General features: G+C 44.4%; 5 non-coding genes across 5 annotated transcripts; all 5 read right to left on the reverse strand.

The window, feature by feature from the left end:
• Positions 1–532: 532 nt before the first annotated feature.
• LOC141252256 (U2 spliceosomal RNA) lies at positions 533–723 on the reverse strand. The gene has a single exon (XR_012313696.1). It is a non-coding gene; the product is annotated as a U2 spliceosomal RNA (small nuclear RNA).
• Positions 724–1,843: 1,120 nt separating this feature from the next.
• LOC141252257 (U2 spliceosomal RNA) lies at positions 1,844–2,034 on the reverse strand. Its single transcript, XR_012313697.1, has one exon. It is a non-coding gene; the product is annotated as a U2 spliceosomal RNA (small nuclear RNA).
• Positions 2,035–3,154: 1,120 nt separating this feature from the next.
• LOC141252258 (U2 spliceosomal RNA) lies at positions 3,155–3,345 on the reverse strand. Its single transcript, XR_012313698.1, has one exon. It is a non-coding gene; the product is annotated as a U2 spliceosomal RNA (small nuclear RNA).
• Positions 3,346–4,467: 1,122 nt separating this feature from the next.
• LOC141252259 (U2 spliceosomal RNA) lies at positions 4,468–4,658 on the reverse strand. Its single transcript, XR_012313699.1, has one exon. It is a non-coding gene; the product is annotated as a U2 spliceosomal RNA (small nuclear RNA).
• Positions 4,659–5,781: 1,123 nt separating this feature from the next.
• Positions 5,782–5,972, reverse strand: LOC141252266 (U2 spliceosomal RNA). The gene has a single exon (XR_012313705.1). It is a non-coding gene; the product is annotated as a U2 spliceosomal RNA (small nuclear RNA).
• Positions 5,973–6,000: the final 28 nt, after the last annotated feature.

Below are 6,000 nucleotides of genomic sequence, written 5' to 3' on the forward strand. Positions count from 1 at the left end.
AATGAAAGAAGTCAGTGTTCCAGCAGAGGGAGACAACGTTTCAGAAAAGGCATTGTAGCAAACCAAAAAAGAAATTTTAAGCGCAGCAGAGTAACCAGCTCACATACCTGTTAGCTCAGGTGAGTTTAAAAGGCTGCTGTTGATAACAAGGGCATTTGCTAAATAGATGGTGTGTGTGCAACAATATACTGAAAGGTCAATTATATTGTGCAGCTTATCTCACCACCTGTAGTTATTTAGGTGAAAGCTCCAAAATGCTTGCCTAATATGTCTGTTTATCCAAAAGGAAGTATAGAGGGAGAGCTAGATAGATAGCATTGCATTACATTACATTACATGGCAATGCAATGCACAGTTGCTGAAGTTGAACCAAAATGAGCTTGTCATCTGGCTTCTGCAACTTTTAACATGAAAAATCCAATGAGGAGAAGAAAAGCAAAGCCAAAGAGTCCATCCCAAAATCCGACAAACAAGCAAAATGAACAAAAAGCATTGAATTCAATTCTTTCTGATTTTAGAAACTGCATTAAAGAAGGGGTGCACCGGTCCTGGAGATACTGCAATACCAGGTCAATGCGTGGAGTGGACAGAGCAAGCTCTTTTTCCATCTCCCTGTTCTAAAAATCCATTTAATATATGGTCCCCAGATAGGGGACGTATCAGATATTAAACTGATAAGAACAGATACTACACTTGATCTTAGCCAAAAGGCCGAGAAGCGATAACCAGAATTGGTTTCCAACTACGGTGCCACCCAAGGATTCTGAAAAGTCCATTTGTGGAGATGGCCACCTGGACTCCCGTTAAGAAGACATGCTGTCAACCTCTAGATCCCTCACATGCCTGCACTTTTCGGCTTGCTGCTGCTGCAATCCACGCGTTTTAGATCTGCATAACTCCACCTCTTTTAGCACAGTACCCTCAACCCCCGGCTGTTCCCACCCGCCTCAACACCGTTGGAAGGGAGGAGAACCAATTAAGGCGGGGGGGGGGTGGAACGAGCAGCTGTCTACCCTTAGCAGGAGGGTTGCTGATTAATTACCTCTCCTGCTGCTGCTGCTGCTGGCTGTCCAGCAGCAGACTGAAGGTGGCTGCTGCTGTGCGCAGGTATATAAAGGCTCAGAGCCTATTATGACACGCGCAGCCAGCGTTCCATTGCCACATTCCGTCTACTGCAGGCGGGATACCTGGATGGCTGAATGTCACTGAGAAGCTCACAGAGACCGCCATAAGCAACAGTTTAAAAGAATGCCACAGACTAATCAACCAAACTTTTTGGGTTGGTTTCTCTTTTATAGTCTGCAGGCATTAAATGAAAGAAGTCAGTGTTCCAGCAGAGGGAGACAACGTTTCAGAAAAGGCATTGTAGCAAACCAAAAAAGAAATTTTAAGCGCAGCAGAGTAACCAGCTCACATACCTGTTAGCTCAGGTGAGTTTAAAAGGCTGCTGTTGATAACAAGGGCATTTGCTAAATAGATGGTGTGTGTGCAACAATATACTGAAAGGTCAATTATATTGTGCAGCTTATCTCACCACCTGTAGTTATTTAGGTGAAAGCTCCAAAATGCTTGCCTAATATGTCTGTTTATCCAAAAGGAAGTATAGAGGGAGAGCTAGATAGATAGCATTGCATTACATTACATTACATGGCAATGCAATGCACAGTTGCTGAAGTTGAACCAAAATGAGCTTGTCATCTGGCTTCTGCAACTTTTAACATGAAAAATCCAATGAGGAGAAGAAAAGCAAAGCCAAAGAGTCCATCCCAAAATCCGACAAACAAGCAAAATGAACAAAAAGCATTGAATTCAATTCTTTCTGATTTTAGAAACTGCATTAAAGAAGGGGTGCACCGGTCCTGGAGATACTGCAATACCAGGTCAATGCGTGGAGTGGACAGAGCAAGCTCTTTTTCCATCTCCCTGTTCTAAAAATCCATTTAATATATGGTCCCCAGATAGGGGACGTATCAGATATTAAACTGATAAGAACAGATACTACACTTGATCTTAGCCAAAAGGCCGAGAAGCGATAACCAGAATTGGTTTCCGACTACGGTGCCACCCAAGGATTCTGAAAAGTCCATTTGTGGAGATGGCCACCTGGACTCCCGTTAAGAAGACATGCTGTCAACCTCTAGATCCCTCACATGCCTGCACTTTTCGGCTTGCTGCTGCTGCAATCCACGCGTTTTAGATCTGCATAACTCCACCTCTTTTAGCACAGTACCCTCAACCCCCGGCTGTTCCCACCCGCCTCAACACCGTTGGAAGGGAGGAGAACCAATTAAGGCGGGGGGGGGGTGGAACGAGCAGCTGTCTACCCTTAGCAGGAGGGTTGCTGATTAATTACCTCTCCTGCTGCTGCTGCTGCTGGCTGTCCAGCAGCAGACTGAAGGTGGCTGCTGCTGTGCGCAGGTATATAAAGGCTCAGAGCCTATTATGACACGCGCAGCCAGCGTTCCATTGTCACATTCCGTCTACTGCAGGCGGGATACCTGGATGGCTGAATGTCACTGAGAAGCTCACAGAGACCGCCATAAGCAACAGTTTAAAAGAATGCCACAGACTAATCAACCAAACTTTTTGGGTTGGTTTCTCTTTTATAGTCTGCAGGCATTAAATGAAAGAAGTCAGTGTTCCAGCAGAGGGAGACAACGTTTCAGAAAAGGCATTGTAGCAAACCAAAAAAGAAATTTTAAGCGCAGCAGAGTAACCAGCTCACATACCTGTTAGCTCAGGTGAGTTTAAAAGGCTGCTGTTGATAACAAGGGCATTTGCTAAATAGATGGTGTGTGTGCAACAATATACTGAAAGGTCAATTATATTGTGCAGCTTATCTCACCACCTGTAGTTATTTAGGTGAAAGCTCCAAAATGCTTGCCTAATATGTCTGTTTATCCAAAAGGAAGTATAGAGGGAGAGCTAGATAGATAGCATTGCATTACATTACATTACATGGCAATACAATGCACAGTTGCTGAAGTTGAACCAAAATGAGCTTGTCATCTGGCTTCTGCAACTTTTAACATGAAAAATCCAATGAGGAGAAGAAAAGCAAAGCCAAAGAGTCCATCCCAAAATCCGACAAACAAGCAAAATGAACAAAAAGCATTGAATTCAATTCTTTCTGATTTTAGAAACTGCATTAAAGAAGGGGTGCACCGGTCCTGGAGATACTGCAATACCAGGTCAATGCGTGGAGTGGACAGAGCAAGCTCTTTTTCCATCTCCCTGTTCTAAAAATCCATTTAATATATGGTCCCCAGATAGGGGACGTATCAGATATTAAACTGATAAGAACAGATACTACACTTGATCTTAGCCAAAAGGCCGAGAAGCGATAACCAGAATTGGTTTCCGACTACGGTGCCACCCAAGGATTCTGAAAAGTCCATTTGTGGAGATGGCCACCTGGACTCCCGTTAAGAAGACATGCTGTCAACCTCTAGATCCCTCACATGCCTGCACTTTTCGGCTTGCTGCTGCTGCAATCCACGCGTTTTAGATCTGCATAACTCCACCTCTTTTAGCACAGTACCCTCAACCCCCGGCTGTTCCCACCCGCCTCAACACCGTTGGAAGGGAGGAGAACCAATTAAGGCGGGGGGGGGGGGTGGAACGAGCAGCTGTCTAACCTTAGCAGGAGGGTTGCTGATTAATTACCTCTCCTGCTGCTGCTGCTGCTGGCTGTCCAGCAGCAGACTGAAGGTGGCTGCTGCTGTGCGCAGGTATATAAAGGCTCAGAGCTTATTATGACACGCGCAGCCAGCGTTCCATTGCCACATTCCGTCTACTGCAGGCGGGATACCTGGATGGCTGAATGTCACTGAGAAGCTCACAGAGACCGCCATAAGCAACAGTTTAAAAGAATGCCACAGACTAATCAACCAAACTTTTTGGGTTGGTTTCTCTTTTATAGTCTGCAGGCATTAAATGAAAGAAGTCAGTGTTCCAGCAGAGGGAGACAATGTTTCAGAAAAGGCATTGTAGCAAACCAAAAAATAAATTTTAAGCGCAGCAGAGTAACCAGCTCACATACCTGTTAGCTCAGGTGAGTTTAAAAGGCTGCTGTTGATAACAAGGGCATTTGCTAAATAGATGGTGTGTGTGCAACAATATACTGAAAGGTCAATTATATTGTGCAGCTTATCTCACCACCTGTAGTTATTTAGGTGAAAGCTCCAAAATGCTTGCCTAATATGTCTGTTTATCCAAAAGGAAGTATAGAGGGAGAGCTAGATAGATAGCATTGCATTACATTACATTACATGGCAATGCAATGCACAGTTGCTGAAGTTGAACCAAAATGAGCTTGTCATCTGGCTTCTGCAACTTTTAACATGAAAAATCCAATGAGGAGAAGAAAAGCAAAGCCAAAGAGTCCATGCCAAAATCCGACAAACAAGCAAAATGAACAAAAAGCATTGAATTCAATTCTTTCTGATTTTAGAAACTGCATTAAAGAAGGGGTGCACCGGTCCTGGAGATACTGCAATACCAGGTCAATGCGTGGAGTGGACAGAGCAAGCTCTTTTTCCATCTCCCTGTTCTAAAAATCCATTTAATATATGGTCCCCAGATAGGGGACGTATCAGATATTAAACTGATAAGAACAGATACTACACTTGATCTTAGCCAAAAGGCCGAGAAGCGATAACCAGAATTGGTTTCCGACTACGGTGCCACCCAAGGATTCTGAAAAGTCCATTTGTGGAGATGGCCACCTGGACTCCCGTTAAGAAGACATGCTGTCAACCTCTAGATCCCTCACATGCCTGCACTTTTCGGCTTGCTGCTGCTGCAATCCACGCGTTTTAGATCTGCATAACTCCACCTCTTTTAGCACAGTACCCTCAACCCCCGGCTGTTCCCACCCGCCTCAACACCGTTGGAAGGGAGGAGAACCAATTAAGGCGGGGGGGGGGGGGTGGAACGAGCAGCTGTCTACCCTTAGCAGGAGGGTTGCTGATTAATTACCTCTCCTGCTGCTGCTGCTGCTGGCTGTCCAGCAGCAGACTGAAGGTGGCTGCTGCTGTGCGCAGGTATATAAAGGCTCAGAGCCTATTATGACACGCGCAGCCAGCGTTCCATTGCCACATTCCGTCTACTGCAGGCGGGATACCTGGATGGCTGAATGTCACTGAGAAGCTCACAGAGACCGCCATAAGCAACAGTTTAAAAGAATGCCACAGACTAATCAACCAAACTTTTTGGGTTGGTTTCTCTTTTATAGTCTGCAGGCATTAAATGAAAGAAGCCAGTGTTCCAGCAGAGGGAGACAACGTTTCAGAAAAGGCATTGTAGCAAACCAAAAAAGAAATTTTAAGCGCAGCAGAGTAACCAGCTCACATACCTGTTAGCTCAGGTGAGTTTAAAAGGCTGCTGTTGATAACAAGGGCATTTGCTAAATAGATGGTGTGTGTGCAACAATATACTGAAAGGTCAATTATATTGTGCAGCTTATCTCACCACCTGTAGTTATTTAGGTGAAAGCTCCAAAATGCTTGCCTAATATGTCTGTTTATCCAAAAGGAAGTATAGAGGGAGAGCTAGATAGATAGCATTGCATTACATTACATTACATGGCAATGCAATGCACAGTTGCTGAAGTTGAACCAAAATGAGCTTGTCATCTGGCTTCTGCAACTTTTAACATGAAAAATCCAATGAGGAGAAGAAAAGCAAAGCCAAAGAGTCCATCCCAAAATCCGACAAACAAGCAAAATGAACAAAAAGCATTGAATTCAATTCTTTCTGATTTTAGAAACTGCATTAAAGAAGGGGTGCACCGGTCCTGGAGATACTGCAATACCAGGTCAATGCGTGGAGTGGACAGAGCAAGCTCTTTTTCCATCTCCCTGTTCTAAAAATCCATTTAATATATGGTCCCCAGATAGGGGACGTATCACATATTAAACTGATAAGAACAGATACTACACTTGATCTTAGCCAAAAGGCCGAGAAGCGATAACCAGAATTGGTTTCCGACTACGTTGC

Source organism: Phyllobates terribilis, unplaced genomic scaffold, assembly GCF_046119375.1.
Source record: "Phyllobates terribilis strain yellow unplaced genomic scaffold, ASM4611937v1 Scaffold_8534__1_contigs__length_29045, whole genome shotgun sequence".
Lineage (NCBI taxonomy): Eukaryota > Metazoa > Chordata > Amphibia > Anura > Dendrobatidae > Phyllobates > Phyllobates terribilis.